This window comes from Amblyomma maculatum, chromosome 6 (assembly GCF_055883805.1).
Source record: "Amblyomma maculatum isolate TAMU_Amacu chromosome 6, ASM5588380v1, whole genome shotgun sequence".
Taxonomy (NCBI): domain Eukaryota; kingdom Metazoa; phylum Arthropoda; class Arachnida; order Ixodida; family Ixodidae; genus Amblyomma; species Amblyomma maculatum.
The window spans coordinates 151,131,235-151,146,121 of NC_139349.1; the positions used below are offsets into that span (position 1 = coordinate 151,131,235).

A 14,887-nucleotide genomic window follows, 5' to 3' on the forward strand; every position below is an offset into this window, starting at 1 on the left:
TAAAAACACAAAACCATCTCTGAAATCAAAATACATGCAGTAGGAAAATAGAACCAAACTGTTTCACAAGGACACGTGCTTCATAAGGACACGTGTTGAATTGTGGTAATAGTTTATTAAAGAAAACAAACAAAAAGAAAAGGAAAAGAATGTCTGTCGCGGCAATTGCTGTGTAGTATCTGAAGCACCCGAACTGCGACCCGCGATAAAAAAAAAGAATAGGGAGAGGATAGCGAGTAGAAATACAAGCATGAAATAAGAAGGTTAGCTTTGTACATTATTTAAAAACATTAATGCCCTTGGACATTCATTTAATTAGTGCTTTCAGGATATAGCTAAAATAAAAAATCATCTAACTTTGGTAAATACACAGCAAGAAACGCTTCGTTTTTTTCTGTGGTTAGAGTTATGCTTCTTTGAGGACAATACACAAAGCAAATCAGTTACAATTCTTAGGACATAGAGTGCGTGTTGTAAAAATCTGTTGTACGCAACTGTAATAGACCATTCACATAGCGGATGTATGGTAGGTGATTTTTGGTCTGCGGCAACCAGGCACTTATTCCTCTGAGGAGTCTTAATCTCAAACAGTTCAAACATGCTACCCGATTTCACAATGCTGTCTGCAGGAGGTAGGCGCCTCTTTAAGGCGCATTTACTTTTCAGAGTCACGTGTCGTAGGGCGGGAAGCGTGAAAAATGGGACGAAAGCAGTCACGCTGGAGAAGCAAGGCACTGAACAATCCCCTTCACCATTTATTTTACCAATAAAAAGGGGGGGGGGGGAGAGGTGTAGTCAACCATGGTACTCTTAGGACACACTTCTTTCCTGGGTTATCTTGCAGTCGACCGGAAACATTCGCGAGTTTACATAGAAATAGGAGCTCGCTCTTTTCGCTTCTCCAAATAATGCGAGCGTGCCCTCGGACAACGATACTCTTTGGTTGGGAGGAAAGGCTTGTGCGCCTGTATGCATATTTGTGCACTACGTGCACATTTGCACCTGTATGACCTCTTTAAACCATGATCATGGCTTAATCACGTTCAATAATGTTTTGGAATGTACAAACATAACATATGCCTTCAGTTCTAAATTCAACAAACAAATATGGCATTTCAATTTCAGAGGGCCTGAGCACAACACACATGGTAACAGGTGAGCGAACACACTGTCTGATATGTGCAGGAAATTCTATGGTGCCCTCATCAGCAGCCAACTTCTGACAAACGAAGAGAACTGTCCCGGGAGTTTCAGCATCTGCTTCGAGCACATGCAGAATGCGGCGAACAAGCAAAAATCCACACTTTGAAGCAAGTACAGCCGATGAGTCACTTTTTTTTGCCAGTCGATATTGCTCACTGTGAATTATTGTCCCTTTGAAGCTGACTCTCTTAAATTCATTTATAATGTAGATCGGCATATTGAAAATGTTGTACACTGCATTCAATTCTTCTGGCATCAAGGATGCTCTTACTGGTACCCCAAATTGGCATACATCCCCAACTCGATGTGCTTTTTTCGTTACCTCATTGCCCAACAAGTTGGAACAGAAAGACATCACATTATCTGGCATAGATAGCATCTGCAGTGCTAGCTGTAACTCCTGCTCCATGATGACTCTCTCTATGATTTGAGCTGGGGCCCCCGTGGCTGCATTCACCATTTTTATCACTTTACCATTCCGACTTTCAAATGGAAAGGCTGAGTGTGCCCATAATGGCCCTAGGTTTCTGACACTAGAAGTAAGGTGCAAAACCTGATAGAGATTAAGTCATGAAGCGGGCTCCATAGAGTTCTTCTGCTTTCGTGACAAATGCTTTTAGTAGGCTTTCTGAAAAAGAAGATGCGCATACTAAAAAACATGAACAAACCAAGCATGCATGTTTTTGGGAGATGCCTCTAGTGTGCAGTAAACAAACAGGTCTTCTTATAAACATTTCTATCCAGACCACGCAACCTATCTTCTCACATCAATATTAAAATGATGCAAAAAAGACACAGACTGAACAAGTACAACATGAGCGCTGACTCACAGCAACTCATTGTTGAAATGGTGCATCTTGAAAAACTTTCAAGTGTCTTGTTGCTTTAGTATCTATGAGGCCAAACTATAATTTGTTAATGAGCCACATAGTTTACCACAACGGCAAGAATCCAACACTCTCAGCTGCTTACATAGGAAACAGGATTTAAACACCTTTCTCATTGACTTCATGCACAACAAAAAAAAAAAAGGAAACAATAATCATGTTTCCCGTATATCAGTCAAAATTACTTGCATGCTGAAGACGTGCAGATGAAGAGTAATGTGTAGATGCCTTCAATCAACAAATCTGCATGTTTCCAATACCGTGATTGTAACACTCCTAGAGTTACTGGAAGGCAGTAAAAAAGAAGCCAGTTTTTCCACTCGCTTACCTTCCAGAAGCACCGGTCAGCCAAAGATCTGGGAAGTCGTGTGAAGGAGTGAGGCGGTCGAATGCTCAGTAATCGCTTATCTAAGCTGGCTATAGTTGATGGAGCACCTGCAAAAAGAGCAATTATTACCGTTTATTTCATGTTATATTACAAGCGTTGATTTCTACAGCAGGCAAAATTCACCTTGAAACATGTCATAAAACAAAGCATATGTTTATTTCAAGAAAAAAAAAGGGCTTTAAAACTAAAGCTTGGGTCCAGACAAGATGTTTCAGCTTCCCCTATAGAAGCCTGTTCACAAACTATGTGTTTACAGTGGAATAATTAAATGGTATATAAAGCAATCCATCCTTACCTTCCCTTTTTACTATATCTTCATTATGGCATCTAAAGGTTTTACTTGACATGTATCGCAGAGTCCTAAAGCACTATTTGTAGCACTACTTTTGCTGTCAGGGGAGAGGCTACCAAGGTTGTATTTGCATTCTGAGAATGCAGCTACTGACCCAACATATTTTGTTTCATTATAAGTTTTTCTTCTGTGTCTGCTGTTGACCTCTCAGTGAGAGACGTGAGAGATGTAAGTAGATGTGCCCATAGCATTTCCTCAAAAGACCAAGCATTTCAGTGAGCATTCCAAAATTTCTAAAAATTTAGAGACAGAAAGAGAAAAAGAAATTCTTGTCAAACTCTTGGTGCCGTCATTTAGTGCAAACGTGTTATAGCGAACTCTCAGAAAATAACATTTTAATCAACCAAGGTAGGGGTTTGGTGCAAAGCCGTGTGAAGTGTGAAGCTGTGGACAAGAAAATGCAACATCAGATTGAAATTAAGAAATACTTATCAGATAATGTGGCACTTTTTTAGGCTAAAATAATGACTACATGAGACACACAGGAAGCCTGAGAGAAAAGGCTTGTCTGCTGCTTACGTGTTGCGGGGAATACTGCACTAAAACAAGCTTTTTATGATGTGGCGTGCTCTCTTGTTTGTTCCATCACACTAAAATTTAATGACCACGGATCGGCATTAACGTTGGTTGGCATTAACTTTAACTTTCCTTGCACAAAGGGGCAATGCTAAACATTATTCTTATCACTTCAAACAGGTAACTTATCACTTACTAACTGAACTTACTTAGTAATCACTTGCTACAGGTGAAATACCTCAGGATTGGATGAAAGCATGTGTGATTCCTGTTTACAAAAATGATGACTGCTTGTCTACCAAATTGTCATCCATTTTCAATAAACAATATGTGCTGTAAGCTCTTAGAGCATGTCATTGCCACCTACATCCGGGAATTCTTAGAAAGCCACAAACTGCTATCACAGTATCAGCACAGTTTCAAGAAGCACATGTCCACTGTTACCCAAATTGTTGGTACTGCTCATGAATTTGCACAAGTTCTTGACAACAATGGCCAGCTAGATGTGCTTTTTTTGACTCCTCGAAGGTCTTCGATTAAGTGCCACATGGAAAGTTATTGTACAAACTGGATTGTGTTAGCCTTCCCTTCTGTATCTTGCAGTCAATTTATGCCTCTCTTTGAAATAGGCAGCAGTTTGCTGAAATTATGAATTGCTAATCAAAATTGCTGTCTGTAACTTCGGTTGTGCCCCAAGGCAGTGTCTTGGGGCCACTAGTGTTGTTGATCTATATCAATGACTTGCCTGATGTCATTTATGCAGACGTTTCTATGCGACTGTTCGCAGATGACTGTGGGGTTTTTTAAAAACATTACAGCACCTACTGATCATACAATATTACAAGCAAACCTACAGGCTATTCATGAGTGATGTATACAATGGGGAATGCAACTTAATGCAGAGAAAACATTTATGTTCTGGGTTACCTGGAAGAGAACTATCCGCACCTTCTCCTATTTATTTTATTACAACAGACATAGACATGATACTGCCTTGGTGTCACACTTGCAAATAAGCTAACCTGGTCTCCTCACATATCCACAATTTGCTCTTCTGCTCTTAGTAAGCTGTGATACCTAAAGAGGAAACTAAAAGGTGCACCTGTTGAAGTTAAACATATAGCCTATAATGCCTACATCAGAAGCAAACTTGAATATGCCGCCAGTTTTCGAGATCAGAACAGTGAAAAGTATATACTGCAGCTCGAGTGAATCGAAATAAAAGCAATTCAGCATATTTTTAATAAATATAAAATAAGTGATTCTCCTTCCTTCCTAATGTGGTAGCAAAACATAGATTCTCTGGAGCCTTGCTGAAACTTTAGCCATCTCGCCTTTCTGCATAAGGGAAATTTACCAGCTTTCATAAAGTCACATTGCACCAGAAAGACCGGACACACATATCCTCAATCCTTGGCTCCAATTTTTGCAAGAACAAACACATTTAAGCAGTTTTTCCCCAGAGGTATCACTTACTGGAATTCCTTGCCCTTGCACATTTTTTCAGCCAGAGTTGGAGCATCAATTCTTGTGTTTTTGCACTTTGCTGGTTACAAATTTCTTACTTGTATGTGATTTGTTTGCACAACCATATACTTGTTCTGTGTATATTTACATTTTTCATGGATGTCCCTCCTGCTTGGACAATGTACATATGTGGTCTGCAGTATAATAAAGTAAAATAAATAAAGTAAAGCTTCAAGTTAGTGAGTAGAAATTAATACTCGCCAATGCAGAAAAGCTCAAGTGAGTTTGCTGAATCCAGCCAATACTCTGTCATCTGCCTGGTGACTCCAAGTAAAATGCAATGCATGTATTTTACCACCAGGCCACTGACGATGTCAAAGTGACTGAGATTGACTAATGGTGATGGTCCTTTCAATCCATTCACAGGTACGCCGTGCCTCAACGCCCTGTCCATATCACTGAGCACACTGACTGCTGCCCTTAAATCGTTCACGCTTGTGTCACGGTAACACCGAGCACCTGAAATCATCAACATGGCATTAGTTCTGGTGTCAAAATTTAAAAAAAAATGGGGAAGATTAAAAAATGCCCATCATGAATGTTGGCACTTCCTGCAACTGTTGTACTATATGGTGATCACTCACTAGAAGCAATGCATTTTTAATAACTCGTTACTTGTGTGTTACAGCATTGACAAAGCACATGTAAATAGGTTATTGTGCGTATGCATTCCAGAGTTATTTTTACCTCCCAAGATAACTTCTTCCAAACAATTAACTTTATTTTCAGAGAATCTAAGTGAAACCTAGATGTGTTAACCTCAAGTTAGGTTTCACCGTGACCTATGCATCTTTGCATATGCCTCCATCCATTCATAAACAGCTGGACTGTCATGAGCAGCTGCTCACTAAGTCTCTGACAATAATGTGAAGTATCATGCAATAGAGATTTCATCAAAAAAAGGAGGCTAGTACCTTGAAGCATTTCTCCACATGTTTCACACCATGGGCAGCCAAACCTTCCATTGAACTGAGTTTGGTTGGTCACTGATGCACGAGCAGGGGCATCAAGGGAGCAGAAAATGACGTGAATAGTTGACCTTATCATTTCCTGCCCACATGTCCACACAAGTGTCCCGATGGCCTCTATCACTTCCACAAATTTCTCAATAAAGACATCCATGTTCGGGTGTTTGGGCCAAACCAAAGTCCAGCAAGTATTGGAGCTTTCTGGTGAAGTTTTGGAGGCAGTTCATTGATTATAATTTGTATTGGCCATACAGGCGTTTTTGAAGACTTGTAAAGTGGGCTTTCATCAGTATTGAAAGTTACGGTTAAGTCTTCAGAAGTGATGTGTCCCTGACGCCGGAGGTTTCGGTAGATGGCTCCACTAGTGATGTCCTGAATTTCGTCGCCAGAGGTTTGTTCAAACATCCTTATTTGCCGGAATAGCAGATGTTTGCATGTTTCGATCTTTAAAAGGAGCTGCTGTTTTAGGTTCATTATTGAAAAAAAACAACCTCGCTCCTTTAACTGGGATGTCCTCTGGCTTCTCTGACACATATCACACTGCATTTCGTCTTCTGTGCTATTTCCAGTGTGAAAAACACTGCCGCAAACATCGCAATAGTAGTGATGTTGAACGCTGCCTGTCACTTGGGGCGCCCACAGTTTTCTAAGCAACTATTTGCTTCGAGGTAGCACATCATTTTTAAATCCAAACAGCCCATTGATAAGGCGCAGAAGGCCGTCAACTGTTTCCCAGGGCAGTCCGTGCGCAACCACGAACGCTAAAATCATCACGATCGCGGCCGCTTTTGTGGTTGAGGAGCCTGGTAGGGTGTCGTCGCCGTACTGATTGAAAGGAGCAGTGAGGGTTTCCTCGTAGTGCAAGCGTGTTCACTGCTCGCTCAGAGGTATTTCACCCACGCCAGCGCCACCTGTGCTCTCGTCGTCTTCGAGCAATGATTGCACATCGTCTTCAGGGCTGCCTAAACTTAAAGAGCATGTGGTGATCGCGGCAGCGACTACGCAAGCTCCGTTGCTGTGATCGTTCGTTGCAGCAGCAGTTCCGTTGTCGTCTGCTAGCCGCTGCCTGTAGCGGCGAGTCGATGGCGGCACAGCAAAATCTTGACTTTCGTGGAGGTATTGCTTCCGCCTCTTCCTAGCAGAGCGGTCGCTCATTGTGCTTCAGAAATACTTTCACTTCAAAAGTCACAGTTCAAGTATTAAATAACGGTACCATTGACAACGCCCCTTTCTTCTATCGACGATCACTCAAAGGAGAAGGCGAATTCCAGTTTCCCCCAAAAAGCTGTTGATTGGGTCAGCGAATAGAGATAGCGCGCGAAATGTGTCACAATGAAAAGCAAGGTACCCCTAAGCGATCACGGCTTCGCAGAAAAAGACTCGCGAGAGGCGTTGCGCGCATCAGGAAAATATTTTTGCAGATCCTGGGTGCGTAATCACGTGACACAAAGGTGACGTCACATACGCGTACTATGTGAATTTTTGTTTGCTTTCTTGAGAGACGCGTACATGATTTGGGCGTGCCATATTACCCTTTCTTTAAGCCCTCTCCCCCACCCCTGCATGGAAGATTGAGAAGCCGCCCTGCAGGACATTGCTGGCTCGCCGTGCAGTTACTGCATGCAGCCACGGCCAACGGGACCCTGGACTAAGCCCCCCCCCCCCCTTCCCGCTGACTAAATAAATATAAATAAAGATGTTTTGTCCGCCTCCTCAGTCCGCGGAGGTGTAGTGTGAGCACCGATACTGTGCGTTCGCAATTCTGTGTTTTACATATCAGATAGCAAATACCTGTGCCGGCTAACACGTTTTCCTTCAGTTTTCATATCTAACAATAACTACATGCTACTACTTTTTCTTTTGGCTGTTTAATCAGGTTCGTATAAGAAGCGACGCCGGGATTCGGACTCTTGAGTCGTGCGCTAGGGATAGAAATGAGGGGGGGAGGGGGGGGGCGTAAAGTTGGCCCGTATATTTACTTTGTCGCACCTCTCCCAGCATTTTTTATTAGTGCAGGGTATTATGGGCCATGCAATTTTTTTAAGATACTGGCGGCCAAGGACCCGTGATGTTGCTTTCCCCGAACTGCATGCTTACTCAGTTGTGAGAACCGAGAACCATTGTGAGAAGTCGCGATCGTCATTTCAACTTTGCATCCATGGCGAAGCTTGTTTAGTTTTTAACCGCAAAATCGTTTGCATTGGAAGGAGAAAAAACAAGCGGTTGAAAAACACGCACGGAAGGAAGAAAACGACAGAACAAGATTTAACTCTTATGAGAGCGCATATTGTCTGTAATTTTCTTCCTCCCCTGTGCGTTTAAGCACCTTTGCAACGAGCGCTTCCTAGGCGTCAGCATACTGATCGCTGGGCTGTTGTGTGCGCCTGACGTCAACACGGTAGAGGTGACAGCAGAACCAGTTCGCAACAGTCCAGAGAGGAGGCGTTTAGACAACCTCCTCGCCTGATGCAAAGGTCTTTAACAGTGAGCTTGTTATTACCTTTCCAAAGCTCTATGTATACCATCCAGCCCAAATACAAGTTTTCTCAATATTTTTATGTGCTGCAATTTCATTGCATCAGAATAAATCTCTTACCGCCATTCCTCGCCATTGCTTGGCGTTTTGAAAGTGAGAATCGGGGGGCTGCACTACGGTGAAAGTTGGCTTTGCCTAATGCAGAACCATGCGCACATCGCCTATGATCGTGATTTGCTCCTTCGCAGCGCGCTGCAGGGATTGTATGTTTGCTTTAAAGCAAACACACAATGAAAACATGCAAGAGTATACTGACCGTATGCGGGGTCGCAAAAATATAGTGACTACGTACGCGTGAGTTCTTTTCACAGACGCGCGCCCGCACGCGTGCAATTTTGTAGTGTCCGAAAAGAGAACTGTACACTGAGCGCATATATCTTCTAAAGGGCGCGTAAATGTTTACGTTTGGAAATAAGCTGTTAAATTATACGAGATATGTTGTTTCACTCAAAGGCTGAACTTAATGTACAGACTAAGCAGCCGATTGACCGCAGTGCGCGGGCCCACAAGCAGTCAAATTCTTAATGGTCTCTCCGCTGTCGCTCAGACATCACTGCGTTTAAATGCACTGACACGTGAGAAATAAAAAAAAAGTCAAGTTCAACTTTCTCTGAAAAAAAAAGTTTCTTGGTGTTCAGTTCAGTTCAGTCGTTCAGTCGTGTCCGACTCTTCGTGACCCTACGGACCATGTCACTCCACGCTTTCCGGTCTCTCACTATCTTCCTAACATCACATACCTTCATCTGCAGTGCCCCGAGGATGCCATCTAACCATCGCGTTCGCTGCCTACCCCTTCTCCGGCGACCCTCAACCTTTCCCAAAATCAAATCTTTCTCCAGCGACTCCTTTCTTCTCATCAGATGACCAAAGTAGCTGAGCTTTAACTTCAGAATTTGACCCTCCAATGAGCAGTCAGGGTTTATGGTCGACAATATCGACTGATTTGATCTTCTGGCAGTCCAAGGAACTCTCAAGAGTCTTCGCCAGGACCACAATTCAAACGCGTCAATTCTTCGGCGGTCAGCATTTTTTACAGTCCAACTGTCGCATCCATACATCACAACTGGAAAGACCATAGCACGAGTTATACGGATCTTGGTTGGGAGACTAATGTCTGTGCTCTTTACTAGGCGGTCAAGGCTAACCATTGCTCTCTTTCCGAGAAGCAGGCGTCTCCTAATTTCATGGCTGCAGTCTCCTTCCGAGGTAATCTTAGAGCCCTAGAAGAAAACATCTGTCACACCTTCCACTTCTTGTCCATTAATGCTCCAGGACATGATAGGGCAAGACGCCATGATCTTTGTCTCTTTAATGTTCAGTTTAAGCCCAAACTTCTCACTCTCTTCTTGTACGCGCATCAGAAGTCTCTTGAGTTCCACTTCACTTTCTGCCATTAAAGTGGTATCATCCGCATATCTAAGGTTGTTGATACATTTTCCAGCAATCTTCACTCCAGCTGAAGACTCGTCCAGACCGGCCTTCCTCATGATGCACTCTGCATATAGGTTAAATAGGCAGGGCGACAGTATGCAGCCTTGACTCACTCCTTTCTCAATCGGAAACCAATCAGTAAGACCATGCCCAGTTCTGACTGTGGCCTCTTGTCCTTCATACAGGTTCCTGAGGAGACAGATCAGGTGAATTAGATCTGCCATCTCTTGGAGAGCTTGCCACAATCTGCTGCGATCTACGCAGTCAAACGCTTTCGCATAATCAATAAAACAGAAGTAGATGGGTTTCTGGAACTCTCTTGCTTTTTCCATGATCCAGCGAAGGTTGGCAATTTGGTCTCTAGTTCCTCTGCCCTTGCAAACCCAGCTTGCACGTCCGGAAGCTCCCGATCCACATACTGCTGGAGCCTACCTTGGAGGATTTTCAACATCACCTTGCTAGCATGCGAAGTAAGCGCAATCGTGCAGTAGTTGGAACAATCTTTGGCACTGCCTTTCTTTGGAATGGGGATGTAAACTGACCTCCTCCAATCCTGTGGCCACTACAGGGTTGTCCAAATCTTCTGACATAATGTATGCACAATGTTAACAGCGCCATGGTTGAGGTTTTGAAGCAACTCAGTTGGAATGCCGTCAATTCCTCTAGCTTTGTTCTTAGCACGGCTGGCTAAGGCCCATTCAACTTCGCTCTTCAGGATGCCCGGCTCGAGATCAGTAATCACAACCGTCCTATGTTGGATTTGCAGATTCGAGTCCTACTTGTACAGTTCTTTTGTGTATTCCTGCCACCTATTCTTTATCTCTGAGGCTTCAGTGAGGTCCTTGCCTCGTTTGTCCTTTATCACGCCCAGCTTAGCACAGAAGCTTCCTTTGATATATTTGATTGTCTTATACAGAGCTCTTGTGTTCCTTAATTGCCTGTTCTCAACTGCTTGGCACTGTATGTTCAGGAAGGCATTCTTATCTCTCCTTGCTATTTTCTGAAAATCCGCATTGAGAACCTTGTATCTTTCTCTTTCCCCCATAACTTTTGCCATCCTCCTTTCCTCAGCTATTTGAAAAACCTCTTCAGATAACCAGTTTTCTTTCTTGCATTTCGTTTGATTTGGAACTACTTTAGTAGCAACTTCTTGTATTATATGACGAACACCAGTACACATCTCTTCGGGCTCTCTGTCTTCTAGATCTAATTCTTGAAATCGATTCCTCACTTCCACAGCATATTCTAATGGAATCTGATCCAGATCATACCTGAAAGGCCTTCTAGTTTTCTGCGTTTTCCTCAATCGAAGCTTAATTTTGGCAACAAGAAGCTGATGATCGGTGCCACAATCGGCCCCAGGCCTTGTTTTTACTGCTTGTATAGCGCTTCTCCATCTCTGCCGGCAAAGAATATAATAGATCTGATTCCTGTACAGACCGTCCGGTGAAGTCCATGTGTACAGGCGCCTCTTATGCTGTTGAAAATGAGTATTCGCTATGGTCAGGTTGTTTTCTTGACAAAACTCTACTAGCCTCTGCACAGCTTCATTTGGCTCGCCAAGACCGAACTTGCCTATAATCCCGGATATTTCTTCACTCCCGACCTTAGCATTCCAGTCTCCTATGAGAAAAACGACGTCTGATGATGGGGTGCGGTCTAAAAGACATGGTAGGTCCGCATAAAATCTCTCAACGTCAGCTTCTTCAGCAGTAGTGGTCAGTGCATAGACTTGGATAACTGTTATGTTGAAAAGGTGACCTTGGATCCGAAGTGAAATCAATCGGTCGTTTTTGGGGTTGTACCCTTTGATGGGCTACATACCCCCCAAATAAAACGGAGCACAGGCCTGTGGGATAAGTGCTCTCCTTCGTCCGGGCTGCTGATGAGGCAAACACCATGAGGGACAAGCTGAATATCCTGGTATCCCACAAATACCTAAGCATCCGCTTGTAGGGCGCGTCGCGAAACGAGATATTTTGTTCCTTCGTCTGCTCCGTTTTATTCCGGGGCACTATGTATACATCAGCAGCAGCGTTCTTGTCCTTTGATTGTATAAAAGCTATACTTGGTTTACTACCTTGCAGGTTCAGTACTCTGCTACTGTTACGGTTTTATGTAGCATTCTAAACGAGACGTTCGAGCCTTGTTTTTTCTTATACGCCCGTCAGCACTTGAACTGATTTCCATGCATATTCTACCCTTTTTATTGTGCCAACTTTTTCGGTCACTTGGAATCGCTGATGATTTTTCGCTTACTTCTGCGTCGGCTGCCTTACTTGAATCTTTGAATCGTAAGTAAATGCATGCACTAAGCTGTGCGGCATCTCGTGCTCGCGCCCTAATGGTGATCCAGAATTAGAGTTGGACATCGCCCACTCATGAATTACCGCATTTTATCCTTCTCACAAGCTGCTGTAGTCATGAGTCTGCTTTGATGGTGCCGGACTCTGGTACGAAGACGACTAGCCGCTAACTGATGTTGGCTACCCTTCTTCGACAACGCAAGCGCGAGCCTTTCCGAAATTTGCGTAATTCATTGAAATGCGAGCTGCAATGTGCAGAATACTTTGCTTTTGTGCTTGGCTGCTATTTCTTTCTTCCAATTACCTTGAGCCATCTTTCCTGGAGCTAAACGTCGGCAGGAAATTCATGGGAAACTGAGGGCTTCTTGTTTCAATGACCATGACGTGCAAGACGGAATGTTGTATCAATGCGGTTGCTCGCTTTTCGCTCCAGCAACTACAATATTGCAAGGGGAACTGGTTAAGCGGTTCAGAACTCACAATACAAGCTAAATTAAAGAATCATCGCACTTAAAGAATCAGCGACTGCAACAGCAGTCGCAAAAAAAAAAAGCTTTGTTGTTTGCTGGAGGAATGTCTAGAGGATCACCCTGTTACGGTGCTTCCACACGACGTATGCGCGCTCAATGCTGGACCGAAGCGCCTGACGGTTAAATACAGCGGAGGGAAAAAAAACTTAACGATTAGAAATAAGCGCGGGATTTATCTGATTGCTAGCTAGAATAATCAAGGCTATAATAAGTCGAAAATATATTACCAGTTTTTTGCTTAAGTGACGTGTCACCGCCACCCAAGTAAGCTTAATAACAAAGAACAGTTAAAGATAAAAAAAAAATGGGGGAGGGCTATACAAAAGACTGGCAAAGCTGCCCACTTCACTTTATTCAGCAACGTAGACCCGTAGACTTGTTGAAGCAGAGAGTTGTCAGTCATTATTTGTCTACATCTCTATACATTCAAGGCGTTTATTCATCCACCCGTGGCATGCACATTCGCAAGTCAAGTGCTATACTGTTCTAGAATTCTAGAACACTATGCAGGTGCTCAGGACGTCGTTCCCTCCCCCATTTTTTCGCTTTCCGAGTTAGGTTTGATGCCGGTATGTATTAACGCGCGCGGCTACTCTGGTAGCCCTGGCGCGGGCGTGCGGCTGTCTGCTGTGGCGAGCATGGGTTACCCCGGTGCTGCGCGCGCGGCCGACCCCATGCGGCGCCGATTCGCATGCGGGCGCGCGCAGCTGTAGTGGAAAATAACCGCACGCTGTCACGTGGTCTAATAAACGTGAATGCATCAACAGTATTGCCTCGCGCTCCTTTCGCGCCTTTTTCTCCTCCGTGCTCGGGTCGGTTCGTCAAAATTCTTGCTGCGGTCGAGTCGGAGTCGAATTTTCTCGTGTTCCAGGAGGTTTACGATGGCATCGCGAAAGTATGCCTACGTAGAATATAAGGACGGCGGAAGAACCATTATCCCCGTCTCGATGGGGAAAGATTTCGCTCCGAAAGATGTTAGCGAAGTTCGCAAAAACATCAAGGCATACTGGCGGTCGGGCGATGGGTGCCACGAAGGAGATGAAGGGTTCTACGACGGTGATGTCGTGGTGCTAGGATGTAAGTACGCATTTCAAATGTCATTTATTCTAGTGTCCGCAAAATTACTCTTGCAGCACTGCGAAATTCAGGGGCGGCTTGTTTGCCTGCCCACGTACACAATGAAAGCACGGCTACGCAAACATGCAAGGACTGAGACGAGACGACAAAGCGCTTATCGCCTCGTTGTCATCCTGTCATATCTGTTTCAGCTGTTTTTAATAGAATGTGGTATCGTTTGATTTCATGATAATGTGTGTTTGTGAGATAATAGAGGCACACATTAAATTATTAGTAGCCAGGTGAGCAGGAAAGTGCATTTATGTGAGCAGTGATCCAGAAGGGGATCCAGCAAATGCGAGCCATTAGTATTGTCCCATCATATGCATAAAGGCAGAGATTAGGTGTCCCCCTGGTAGAACAGGTAGGCAGAATTGAAAACGACAAACCATTCCAAGGTGTGGATTACGCAGTGCTTCATACAGAGCAAGCGATCAGGCAGCCAAACAGACTTGTATATAAGACACACATGTGCGTAGTCACTAACAGACTTGTATATAAGACACACATGTGCGTAGTCACTGCTCAGCACAGCCTTGATGTGAACACTGCAGCACCTGGTGACCCAGAGGCAGCTTGAAACAGCACTGCATCATCTCACAAATTTTGTCATGACTGTACAAGCATGACGAAAATTCCAGCAAAAACTGCTAAGCAGTAATAAAGCAAATGAAGCTTTAGAGACTGAATATGGGTGTAAGACTCTTGCAGGGCAACATGCCATTTTATGACTGTGGGTCCTATGCTCTGATGTTTTGATTGCACCGTAGTCATACTAAAAATTGCTCCATGTTTACCTTGTGAGTGCATTTAAGAGCTTAGCCAGCCTGGGAGGTTATCATTGCTGTCATCAATCGTGCAGACAAAAGAGTCGATATTTTTAAGAGCAACTTGTCCATAATGTAACAGGTCTATGTGCCTCAATAATTTTGCATTGTGGGTTGTACTATGGTGCAAATGAAATGTAAAAGTTTTTAAAAAGGGGCAGTAAGCATGTCATGCATTCTCTTTAGCCGTCACCTGCTTTCTGGTAGCCTTCTCCAAAAAACATACCGAAGCAGTGGTGCACTGGCTTCCTGGCTCTGCATCTTCTACCATAGCTTTTCTAACTGTTGCTTTAAAAGCAC

General features: G+C 43.8%; 1 pseudogene; it reads right to left on the reverse strand.

Moving 5' to 3' along the window:
- Positions 1–1,033: 1,033 nt before the first annotated feature.
- Positions 1,034–6,996, reverse strand: LOC146187054 (uncharacterized; annotated as a pseudogene).
- Positions 6,997–14,887: the final 7,891 nt, after the last annotated feature.